Below are 14,177 nucleotides of genomic sequence, written 5' to 3' on the forward strand. Positions count from 1 at the left end.
ATGAATGTTTAGAGGCCCTGCAATATATTATGCAATATATTGTGCGTTATAAATCTATTTCATTTAGAAGTAGTAAATCGTAATATAAGCATTTCTTATTATATGTAGGTATGTTGTATATATCATATATTATGATTTATGATATTATATATTATGTATCCGAGTACCCGTGGGAACGAGCACGGCGACAGCACAATATGACATTCCGCTGCGTGGACAGTTTTGGTAGCCACAGCGGGTCTGTCGTCCGCGCTCGTCATCCAGGGGAGTCAGTCGTATTCCAGCAGAATATATGTCCGAACCTCCCGAACTCATGTACATTAAATTGTTTTACATTGTTTAAAATAAAATAAAAATAATTGGTTATTTCGCCAAGCGTACTTTATTTAATTTGTCGTGTAGACTTACACATGTGTGCGGTGCGCACTTTGCACACCCGATATTCACGGCACTGATTATTTTACAGTATTTACATTGGTCACGAGTAATCGAAATAATTGTAACTTAATTTCGTTGTAATCACAATTTTCTAGTCGCAGCCATATCGAGCATATCATATTCTTCCGGCATTCTTTAGTTTTTAAACTACAGTTCTCGGTGTAAGTTGTTGGGCACGTGGCACGTTTTCACGACTCACGATATAGCTTATTATAATATTATACTATACCTTTTTCAGTGAAGACGTCCTGACATTGTCGTATTTACCGATTTTCACTCGATTGATTTTGATGATCACATAATGAAACTTGTATTATTCGTGAGTATAAAATACCTACATTAATATATTATACATTACGTCTATAGGTAATTGAATTTAATATTAGAAATAATATTATCTACATAATAATTTATTAATAATAATGCGTAAAACATATTTTGTATTAATATGCATTGTGTATATATTTCCACTATTGTTATAATATGATATAATATATGTTTTGTATATCATATATAAATATATGATAATATTATATGCCATTATATATTATATCATATTACCTATATTATATTATTATTATTAACTTTTAAGTCAATACTTTCTTATCATAGATCGGTGCTTGAATCGGTTTGTGATATAATAAAGTAATAGCATGCAATTAATCTAAATTGTGTTATACTGGCTGAACCCGTGCACTTCGTTGCCCATTAAGTGTACCAACATGTGACTCAAACTTTGTTCAATTCATTATTTAATATTCGGTGTATGCTTTCAAAATTAATCGTAACTTTTCCGTTGCCCGGAATAAAAATTCTGATTTGCAGCAGTACATTTTCAGGTAGGCAATCGATAAATGTATAAAAAACAAAATTTAAATTATAATTGCAACTGAAAATTAATAGGTATCCCACATAATCATTTTGAATATTAGAAGTATTTGGGTCAAATGTTGAAGTTAATTTTTTAATACAAATTGCAGAATCTTTATATTTTTTCTTTTTTGGTAATGATATTCCAGAAAGTAACTTTATAAAGGTTTATATTATTTTCTTTTTTCAATGCATTGATAAAAATCTAAATAGATGGATGAACTGAATTTAACAACGAATTGAAACAATTATGCCAGCCTTCCACTGCATTATTTGTGCGTGGAATATCTTTTTCAACTAAAAAATAACAATTCCATACTCCAATAGGAAACAGTGGAGGTGTCTTTCGTCCTCTTCTGTTAACACGAAAGGTTGACAGTAGTTCCTCGTTATTTTTATAAAATTCTGTTTGAAGAAAGTTTTTGAAACTATCTTCAACAAGATTTTCGGGTAAATATGCTAATGCTGGTATTTTTTTTTAATATTAAGGGTAAATTCTGGATCAGTAGAATATTTATTACTTAACCCAATATTTTGAATTTGCCTCCAAATTGATTGTCCAAGATGAAAAAAACAACCTTGGATTTTGTATTTGAGTATACAAATAGAGCTGCATTCATAGCAGCTTTTTCAAAATCAGCCATAATCATCAATGGATTTAAATTTTGTTTTAAAACATTTAAAGCTAAGAACATACGGCGTTAAGTTACTTTCTTTTTATCTGGTAAAAGAACATAAACCAAATGAACAACATCACATAATATTAAACTGTGGATTGTATATAATTGGGTGAAAATACTAGGACAACATGAAAATGTGCCGTCAACAAACCAGTGTTCAATTACTAAAATTAAATTTAAATTTTTTACTGTTGAAAATATTAATATTCATGATATCTACCTATATACTGTCGTAAATCACGATAATCGATTACAGTTGATAGATATTATGCCATGATCTTATGCATAATAATAATAATATAATATATTTATACACAGAAAAGTGCATTAAGTACAATATAGGTAATATATCTGTGGACAGTGGTAATCAAAATAAAAATCCCCAGACTACAATATTAGTTTATATTATTCACTAAACACATAGAAATGATTATTTGAAATATTTAGGTACCTATATTGAATACAGTTTAACTTATATCTAAATGTTTATATTATAATTTTCAGACATTAACAATAATAATTTTTTAAATTATATACTATAATATTAATATATCCCCAAAATAAAATATTACGTTTCCTAATAAAATTTAAGCAAAATATAAATATTAATAATAATTATTATTATTAGAAGTCGATTATACAAGTTTAACTTGTAGATACAATATTTAAAAGATTGTAAAATAAAAATAAAAAAAGCAGGTAAGTGGATGTCGCTCTGCTGTACAGTAGATTACAAGTGGGTCATTGCATAATGGATTGTATTAGACTTTAATTCAATAATATAATATCATTGTATAAGAAAAACGATTCTGAGCGGAGACGGCTTGTCAGTCTGGATATTTTATATTGTTATTATTTATTTTATCATGTAAGTTGAATTAATATTATATTATAATATTTTATTCGTTTATATGGTGATAAACAAAGCGTTAGAAATTAAAATCCCATTTTTAGCGTTTTTTCGTAATTTTTCGGTGGTTTTCCCCGTGGCATTAAATAACTATTAAGAAAACCGGAAAATGACCTCCCTAAAGTACCATCTAGATCCAATTTGCTAAAAGATAAGTTACTATATGTTGAAATCAAAGCGGTCCTTCCGGTAGAAATTTTGTATACAGGATATAAAAAAAAATAAATAAATACCATTGTAAAACCAATAGCTTCCTCGCTCCGCCCAGAATCCAATATTTCAAATGATTGATATGTCAAATAATCCAAATAATTATCAAATAAATAATCAATGAATGTAGGTAGTAGGTACCTAATCTTTTAAAAAGACTATTAACATAATATGTTGTTTAAAATCGTGGTATAAAACAAAATAATATTATTGTTAATTTTTGAAAATTATTTATTATATATTAATTTTTTTAATAAAAAGTAGGTATACTATACAACTAATAGTAAGTATAATATAATTGTAATTAAATATTAATAATGTGATAATTACTCTAATTAGCTTTTAAAAATAATTAATCAATCAATTGCATGTACCTACCTGTATAGTTGTCAGTAACATTGTAGTCTGGGGGTTTTTTTTCCTAGGGTCGGGGAATTTTTTCCTGGATTGTTCGTGTGTAGTTTTTTTCAAGGAATTTTTTTTCACCGTCTCTATAGTTTATACCGGTAAAGCACGATTGAGCATAAAACAATTGAGCATAGACCTTTTTAGCAACACGATTGAGCATAGAATATTTTATGCAATGTTGCCAAATTCACGTAGCCAAAATTTTGTAATTTATTATTTTCACGTATTATTACACTAATTTATTATTATGATATCTGACGCGAGCCGTGAGCCGAGCCCCTCAGCTTTATCGACAATGTTATCAATTAATAAATTAGTTCCGGACTACTATTGAGACTATTATTGATTTATAAATATTTTGAATAATGTGACTAGGTAATCTGATTCTTAATAAGTTTGATTATTTCAATGATAAATTAATATAATACAGACAAAAAAATGATTCTAAGTGAAGGAGACGGACATTAATTATTGTTAACGATTTCAATAAATGATTTATTTGGGCATAAATCGAAATATTATTTTTTTAGTATAAAATTTTTAGTACAAATGATTTTTTGGTTTTTATTTTGGAAAAACGTAACTAACTATTAAATATAAGCAGGTAAGATAATATAGCTTAAATTTTAAATAACCAAACATTTTTATTACATAATCTAATATATGAATAGGTATGAATAGGTACATACGGCAATAAACACACTCCTTATATTACACGTACCTATATCACTGTCGTTATACCTACAAAGTAATGATACACACAAAATGATTTGAACGCATAATAATAGACGTCAATTTAATGAAAAAGTTTAATTCAGTTTGTTAACTGTTTGATTTATACAATATTAATAGTTATTCTAAATTGAATCCTAAAAGTCATAAGTTAATTTAGGGACAACCTACTGTTGTACTTATTCACTGATAAGCTATGTTAATAAAGTTTTTTTTTTAATTACCACACCCGAGTATATATAGTATAATGATTGCACAACTTTTAATTATTTTAGAGATTAATTAACCATTAAAAAAAAAAATTCTTTTTACTTAATTTACACCGCAGTGATAATAAGCAATAACATGTTTATGTATACCTACTAAATTATATTAAATCCAGAAATATGTGTACTGATTTCGTCTTATCAAAAACCATTATGTACAGAGTGTATACTCATGTAGGTATACAGCGTAATTGAACAAAATAACATATTGAAACTGATTGATATACGTGTTAGGTACTCAATATTGGATATAGATTTAAAACAAAATTGTATGTTCTATGAAATATATATATATGTCCCGTTTAAAAATGTTGATCATTGATATAGTATTTTATACAAACGAAAAGTAGTATAAATTACAATTTCTATTCGAAATTACAAGATGATGAATACCTATAGAAAAACAATTTGTTTAGCAATAATCTATTTCGTTGCTAAGTTCAAGTGTAGGTATTTACATAGTAATTTTTTTCAGGATTTTTTTTATTTTTAAGGGCAATTAAATCCGAGCCTACTTAAAAGTCATAACTATTCTCCAGCCCACAGGGATGGGTTATACGTTAGAATCGATTAATATATAATATACGATGCTAAAACATAATCAGGCACTATATAATGCATTAATGCCTATATACCTAATATTATATTCCACGAGGTTTACCTTGGGTGTTAAATTTCCAAAATATTTTATTTCTATTTCTTCTAGTAGCAAATACGACATACCGAAAAAAAATATACTTAGGTAACTATGTAATTTTAAATTTATCTACCATAAAATTTATATTTTTAAACTCGCATAATAATGCACTTTTACTTTGTATTCGACAAAATGGATGGACGTAAATGATTTATTAAATTTGAATTCAATTATATGAAATCATTGTAGGTATACGAAAAACAATATTATTACCATTAATTGTAGCTATTATAGAGTATATAATTATATATTATACTATATTTATTTATAGATTAACTATTTTGCGGGTATTTTAAATAAAATGTTTATTAGAAATAATATATTAATAGGTACTCTTATATTTTGTACCAAGTTTGCGCCCCATGGCCTGGGTTAGTCTTGCTAAGCCTTTACTACGGTTCTGCGCTTCATAATTATACACACTACATAGGTAGATAGCTGGATCATGGGGGGGGGGGGGTCGAGGATTTATCGCAGGGCGTATAATTTATTCGTGGGCATATTTTTGAGGTTTTAAATTTTAAAATTTTCAATTAAAAATAACAGTCATATACAATTAATATTACTTTCTGGTAAACTTTTTTTTTTATTTAAGTTACCAAAATGTGTGGGTAATCTTCTATCAACATTTGAATTGTTAGCTAAGAAAAGAAAAACATTACGTAGGTAGTAAATTTCTAACTGAAAAATATTTTGACTAACTTTAAATGTACATACAAATAACCGTTCATATGTATCTTTAATATTTTTAAATTAACATTAATGAAATTTATTAGGAACCTTGAATTAAATTTTCAAGATTTTTTATTGAGTGAAAAATTTTTTATCGAGAATAATTTTTAAATAAATTTCTCAAGGCTATAACTAATTGAAAAAGAGTCAAAATATTTCAAAAATGTTACAATTTATTTCGAATGTCAATATAAATATTTGGTGAAAACTTCAGAGGTCTACAGTTATTATTTTTTGAGTAATCCAAAAAATAAAATTCAAAACTTGGTTTTGCGTAAAAGTGACCAGTTTTTTTTTGTTTTTATTGACGTTTTTTAATTTCTAAAACTAAATTTTTCGATTTTGCCCTCCAAAAAAAACCAACTACATTCACTTTTCTATCAGAAATATGTTGATCTCAAAAATTGGTAATTTTTATTACCCAAAATTTTGATGGTCGACGGAAAAAAAATTATAAAAACACACATCATTGGTTAAGCCACCTGTATAGATAATATTTATATCTAGTAGATATCAACATTCTACAGACTACGAGGAAAAGCCGTGGTTCCTGTGCGTGCATTATTATAAATACTAATAATTAATAATATATACGAGCCAATAATCTATGTAGGCATATAGCCATAATATCATGATTGAGGAACAGCTTTTGGAATTTTGGAATAAAATAAAAAATAATAATAATAACTAGTTAGATTAGACTATTTTACACATTAAATTCAACTAGTTAAGTTACAAATTGAATATGAATTAAAACTAACTAGTTAAGTAACTTAACTTTAACTTTCTAACTAGTTAATGCCCAGCTTTGCGTCGAGAGGTGTGTTGGCGGTACCATCATAGTTGAATATTGTCTATTGATAAATACTTTTAATCGTATTACATGAAAATACTGATTAAAAATTTACAATATATAGGTATATTTCTTAATTCTGATAGGGCCATAGACGACTGTACCTAATAATAAATTATTAATTAATAGATACTAAATAACATTGGTTTCGTTTACAATTTTACTAATCAATAATAAATACTTTATATATTTTAATAATTTTATAATAGTTTAATATGAGTCTTTATAGATCTTTTGACGCCCTGCAATATATTATAAGACCCAAGGCCTGTGTGCGCGGTGCACACCCAGCTTTTACGGCACTGATTATTTTACTGTATTTACGATCAATTGTAAACAATACATAATTTATCATACACGCATATATCGTTAGCTAAAAAATGTAATAATACATTTATTTTTATTTTTTTCTTAGCTGAACCATGTGATAGAGACATAATATACAAAGTGCAGTATAAAACTCGTTGAGTCGTTGGTCCATCTATCCACCAATAGAATTAAATGAGGAAATGTCAAAGGGTCGCTATGGTGTGATATGGAAAGCTCCTCAGAAGAATGATACAGTAGCTATTAAAACATTCCCTCCACAGGTAACAATTTTAATCAATTTTTTTTTTTTTATAATTGTAGATTATTATTTTATTTAAGGATGAAAACGCATAGTTGATAAAACAAGAGATTTATCAATTACCACGACACATGCAACATGACAATAATATACTATCCTTCATTGGGGCTGAAGAACATGTTAGTGTTATTGAAGCAGCTAAAAATGAATATTGGTTAATCAATGATTACCATGATTGTGGATCATTATGTGATTACTTAAAATCTAATACATTAAATTGGAATCAACTTTGTCATATTATACCCATTCCATGGCAAGGTAAATTATTGTACCCAGTACCAGATCTACAAATTATGTAACCCGAGACAAAACATAGGTACCTACTATGCTATATTCTATATGAGTTAAAATTTAAAATTTTCGCCCCTCTATTATTAGCGGCCGGGGCATGGGCCCCGGATTGCCCCCCCTCCTAGATCCGGTACTGATTGTACCTACTGCTTGTATAACATATTCAGGTTTTTAATCACTATTTTGTTTCAGAGGTTTGATGCATTTACACGAAGAAATTCTATCAGAACGTTAGATCAATATAAGCCAATCATTGTTCACAGGGATTTTAAAAGCAAAAATGTTCTACTAAAATATGATTTTACTGCATGTATTTCTGATTTTAGTCTCACTGTAGTTTTGCGACATGGCAAGTTATGTGGTGATGTACATACACGGGTAAATACCCATATAAATTATGCAAAAATATAAATTACACAAAAGTAAACGTTGTCTGTGTATACCATCCATCATTTAAAGACATGGTATAATGTGTAGTGCATAAAAGATTAAGACCAGCATTTAAAGCTTTTAAAAATAACTGGCAATTATATTTTCAGTTATATTTAAAAGATGGTATTAATCTTTTATGCACTACACATTATACCAGGTCTTCAAATGACGGATGGTGTACACAGACTACGTTTACTTTTGTGTAATTTATATTTTTGCGTAATTTATATGGGTATTTACCCCTGTATGTACATCACCACATAACTTGCCATGTCGCAAACCACAGCGAGACCAAAATCCGAAATACATGCAGTCAAATCATGTTTCAATAGAATATTTTTGCTTTTAAAGTCTCTGTGAACAATGATTGGCTTATATTGATCAAACGTTCTGATAGAATTTCTTCATGTAAATGCTTTAACCCTCTGAAACAAAATAGTGATTAAAAACCTGAATATGTTATACAAACAGTAGGTACAATTTTTTTTGTGGGGGGGGGGGGGTCAAGTGGGGACAAAAACTGTACAATATTTGAATAATTTATTTAATATGTCACTTATATTAGCATGAAAATATCACAATATTGTTACTATTTTTGACGAACTATGCGTAAGTACTTTTAATGTATTTATTTTATATTTTGAATACCAGTGTACAGTGGTATTTACACTTGGTAAATAAATGTATTGGTATAAAACACCTATATAATAAAATACCTATCCGAACCTAATATATTATACTGTATATGCAGGTAGAAAAAGCATATTTACTCAAAGTATATAATATAGCTAGCTTAATAAAACCAGAAATTTATTTTATGGGTACCCTTCTTCACAATGTTTGTGTTATAATTTTATCAATTATAATATTGTGAGACCACAAAACCACATCAAACATTCTTGGGAATTAAAAATTAGTGCAATATATTATTTTTTAATACTGAAAAAATATAAAATATATATAATATAAAACACTTAGGTAGGTATATCGGCTCTTCTATTTATTGTTGGCAGGCCAAAGAAGGAGTTTTTAAAAAGTTGGTGTAAATGTACAACCTGCACCCCCCAAATGACGCCCTTGCTAGGTATATGTTGTCACTTTCCAACTCATATCTATACATCCTGGTCCTTGAAGATCTGCACTACTAAATTTGGCTTCCTACTTCTTCACAATTGGACAATGATAGTATGGTATAGCCTACAAAATAAAAAAAAACGCAATATAGATAATAATAATAAGATTGAAAAACATTTTAAAAGAACAATACATTACTTTAATACCAAGAGAAGGATCATTCATTTTTAATACTTTATTTCAAAAGAAAAATGTCTTTATAGCACCCTTCCTCCTCTTTCATATGGAATGAGGCCCGTCAATGGTGGAGTTAACACTAAGATTTGCAAATGTGGGCATGTTAATGAATACAATTAACTCAAGATAAGGTAAGTTAACACAAGATTGTTCTAAGTCAAAAGTTGATAGTTAATAAAATACAGTACAAATAGTACAAATACAATACATATTGTATATATATTTATTATAGTTTGTTTATCTTGATTTCATATTAGATTGTATTTTATTTTTTTTTTATTATAAAATAGGTAGGTACTTGATAAAATTGTACCATGTAATGTATCATATTTTAGTGATGAGCTCAAAAAAAAAGGTCATTAACCCGGGGCATTTGGGTAATTTCTGGCTATGCCACTGCTAGTCAGTGGTGCCAAACGCTAGGTGAATGTTAGACGGGCGGGACCCGTTTCGTCCAAAAATTAACCTCCCCGTTTCGCCACAGTACCCGGTTTGCCAAAATTTTGTTTTAATATGATTCCCGTTTCGCCCAGACTAGTTTAGACCAATTAAAAAATAAGTTTGCAATGATTATAATATTTGAATATTTGAATATCATTTAGTGTTATCCAGAAAACACCACGAGGAGGCGATACCCTTTGTTTTCTCAAAATAAATAAATTTAACAAATTTAAAATTTAGTCCACAATATTTAGAAAAACGTATAACTAAAAAATAAAATTTACCCTATAATAAAAATTGTACACATATAATAAAATCGTTTTATGTGTAGGTATTTATTAATAACGTTTTTAATTAACTTTAAATGTTAAAGGCGTCGGAACCGGTGCGTTTTTTAGTATAGGTACTAAAACATGTCTTACAGGAAAAACTATCACGCCCTGTAGAATAGTCGTTGTTTATTTTTTAGTGTTCCGTACGGTAAAACGGGACCCTATTACTAATAAGGCTCCGCTGTCCGTTCGTCCGTCTGTCACCACTCACCAGGCTATATCTCATGAACCGTGAAAGTTAGACAGTTGACATTTTCACAGATGATGTATTTCTGTTGCCGCTATAACAACAAATACTAAAAATCCGTCAGAATATATAATATAAGCAGTGTTTAATGGTACGGAACCCTTCGTGCGTGAGTCCAACTAGGCCAGCTTTTTTTTCATTTACAAGAAGAGAACATTTTGCGGGTTAGGTTAGGTTTGGTTCAAACCTTGGTTTTCAAAATTATAATTAAAGAATCTAAAATCTACATTTTAATAATGCACAATATTTGTTATTAATTTTCAAACGTATTTTTTTACTACTACCTATTTAAAGTCAAATAAAAATTTGGCGTTTAACCCGACCTGAAAATGTTCTCTTCTTTTAAATAAAAACAAGTTAACGAAATCCGACTACTCTATAGGGTGTGAGAGCTTTTCCTGTGAGGTACTTTTTTCGCGTATAGGTATACAAAATACAAATATACAATACTCTTTATCAACCCTCCTCCCCCTAAATAGTTATCGAGCTGTAGATTAGTAAAAAAGTAAGTTAATATAATTAACGTAGTAACTATTATATAAAATATAATTTTCAAATTTTACAGAATTTTGGAAAATTGGAAATACCGGTTTAATCCTTAAATAAACCTTTAATAAATGTATCTGTGCTGTTTGGGAATCATTAAAAAAAAAAAAAACCAGGGGCTTCTGATTCAATGGCCTAGACACATTTTTCTGAGTAGGCCCGATATTTTGGTCTAAGGATGACCAATGAATATTTTTATAAAATAAAAAAGCTTCAGAATGCCGTATGTTATATACATTTATTATAGGCATATTACATGGATTTATTTTATGTTTTAAAACTGTTAGATAGTATAAAATTAAATTAATAAAACAAATATAGCTTTATTAAAATATTTTTAAATTGAAAATTCCAATTTTATTCTTTTCATTGATGCATACTCGTCAATTACAGCAGATAACCCATCTTCTATGAATTTTCCACTTATCTCTCAATAGATAGCAAAGTTAAATTATTTAGTCTGCTACTTGTCATCGTTATGTCACCTTAGATATGTTTTTACTCTATTCATCGTCGAGAAACTCCTTTCTGCTGAGGCACTAGACATTGGAACTACCAAAACGTTATCAATAATTTTTGTTAATTCTTCAAAATATCTAACTTTGTATTTTTTTACTTCTTGATATAATTCAAAAAGATCAGATACAGATAAAAATAAGGTTTTTCCCAGGTGACATTGGCATTTTAATTTGGTAATAAATTCATTTGATCAATAAAATGGAAATGTTCCAGCATAACGACAAACTATTTCACTGTCTAAAAATGTTGATGAATTTTGATCTAAAGTTTCTAAATTTGCATACATATCATCATTTGTATTAAAACGTCGGTTCATTTCGAAATATATTACGTCTAAAATATTAAAAAATATTCTTTTTTGTTCTGTTAAATGCAACTGTTTATATTATGTAGGTATCTGGTATTGGTGTACGCGCACTTGATCCAGGGTCATTAGGCTCAGAAACCGAAACAGTTGAAACAGCAGTTGATTTTAAATTACCTGATGTGATTAAAAAACGATTCATTTTTCGAAAATGAGCGACGCGACGGACTAAGTAAAAATAAAAGCGAAAGATAATCACTACGTTGTACTAAAGGCGTTCGCAGTGACGCAGTGCGATTAGTATTAAACTAATCGACAATCGCAAGCGTATCTATCCGAATACAACATATATAGTTTACAGTCTCATTATTTTTGGAAATAATCGTCAATTGAATGGATAAGATTAATATCTATCATATTGGTAATTATAGTTGAGAATATCCAGGTAACGGGCAATACGAGATGTCGGGCTATAGCCTATAATATTATACTATACACTGGCTTTGATGGACTATAAATTTCGTCGGATGCCGATTAACAGGAATTGATTGGTATAAACCACAATACTCAAAATAAAAGACGTGTCATTGACTGATTTGCAGAACCGATTAAAAACCAAGGGGTTTAATTTTGTTAATTAAAACCGTATTTACAATATATTAATTCTATTATTTTAAGTACATATTATAGTCATATACACTACACATTTAATAGGATAAAAAAAATATTTTTTTTTTTGGAAAAAAGTGGGTAGGCCCGGGCCTACCAGAACTACCCGCTGGCTACGCCACTGATAACTTCCAAGAATGTTTTCAAAAATATCCATAACTACGTACCTATTAACTACAAGAATATTAAAAAATGTAAAATTAAAAACATACAAAAATAAAACCACGTTTTAAGATTGTAATTTGTAACTATAGTTAATACTATAGTATTCATAATCAATGATAAAATATAAAGATTAATAATAATATATTGTTTTAATAATATTTTGCGCAATCCTATAAGGTATAGTATAGTATAGTCATCGTCCGGATGTATATATAGTAGGTATATGCAAAAAATGTACGTATTAAATTTGGCAAGGTGAAACCACGAAGACAGCCTGTTCGATATTTAAAGTGGACTGTATACTATTTTAATTTTTGGTTAGTGTTTTATTATATTATACACAATAATGATTTTCGGTGGACGGTAGTACAACGTTCGAGAGACTACAAATGACAACTGAACGGCAAACACATTTGTCGTTATGATCGCCAGGCGAATAAATGTTATCGCGGGTCGTTACGGTCGAGATAATATAATTTTACATTGATATTATAGGTACCTACCTAACACAGCCTTTGGATTGTTCGGCGTTTCGCATAGGTATTTTATACATTGTGATTTTATATGTGTTAACGTATATGCTTCCACGTCACCCAGCTAACGGATTTTCCGCGACAATACATATTTAATTTAAGTCTAAAAAGTTAATTTAAGCCCCAAAATAATATGAAAACAAACTTACGCGTAAACATTGACTCTTCCGCGGAACCGTGGTGAAACCTAGGCGTGTGCAATATCTCGAGTGCAAATGTGTGGTACGCCACCGCCGAAGAAACAGCTATCTTCTCCCGTCTTCACCTCGTTGTCAACGTAGTATCTAGTATCGCGATACTGATTTTTGAGTATCTTGTCCATCCCTGAATATACCTATAGTCTATTCACTAGGAAATAAACACGTGTAATGTAGGTAATAAAATAAAAAATAGCAAGGTATTAGATAGGTGGTTTAAACCATAGAATCATATTTTTATATTAAAAAATGTAAAATTAATTTACATAGGTCAGCGTTTTTCGGTCAGCTCTTGAGATTTTACACTGGTTAAAAAAAACCGTAACTATACCTGAACAAAATATCTAGAATTTCCACAAGCTGCATTAATCCAACGCCGCGGTCGCGGCGCGGAGCTAAGTAAAAAAAGAAAGAAACTAGCGCGCGACGACTGTGTATATTACACGAGAGAACCAACTTGTATTTAACCAATGTTATTTTATGAAAATCATGTCGACTACCCTGTAGCCTAAACTAATGAACCAATTGACTTGAAACCTTCACGAATAGCTCAGTTTGGTGTGTAGATGATTCTGTGAAATTAATTTTATACAAGCGTGTTGACACATTAAATTGTATTAATCTATACTATTATATAAAATGATAAGGGTTTTCTTGGACCGCGCTAACCGAGAAAACTACAGAACCGATTTGGCTGAAATTTTTTACTGTTATACTTGACAGTCTGCTGGAGGTCATAGTATCACTTTTGTTTAGAAAAATCCAT

The 14,177-nt window shown here is 29.1% G+C and overlaps 1 protein-coding gene and 1 long non-coding RNA gene across 2 annotated transcripts in view; both read left to right on the forward strand.

The window, feature by feature from the left end:
- The window catches only part of LOC103308338 (myelin regulatory factor), a 197,241-nt gene that overhangs the window by 69,714 nt on the left and 113,350 nt on the right, over window positions 1–14,177 (forward strand). The window lies entirely within an intron of this gene.
- Window positions 269–8,656, forward strand: LOC103310022. The gene is made up of 4 exons (XR_510921.3): window positions 269–599; window positions 677–757; window positions 7,212–7,386; window positions 7,445–8,656. It is a non-coding gene; the product is annotated as an uncharacterized LOC103310022 (long non-coding RNA).

This window comes from Acyrthosiphon pisum, chromosome X (assembly GCF_005508785.2).
Source record: "Acyrthosiphon pisum isolate AL4f chromosome X, pea_aphid_22Mar2018_4r6ur, whole genome shotgun sequence".
Classification (NCBI taxonomy): Eukaryota; Metazoa; Arthropoda; class Insecta; order Hemiptera; family Aphididae; genus Acyrthosiphon; species Acyrthosiphon pisum.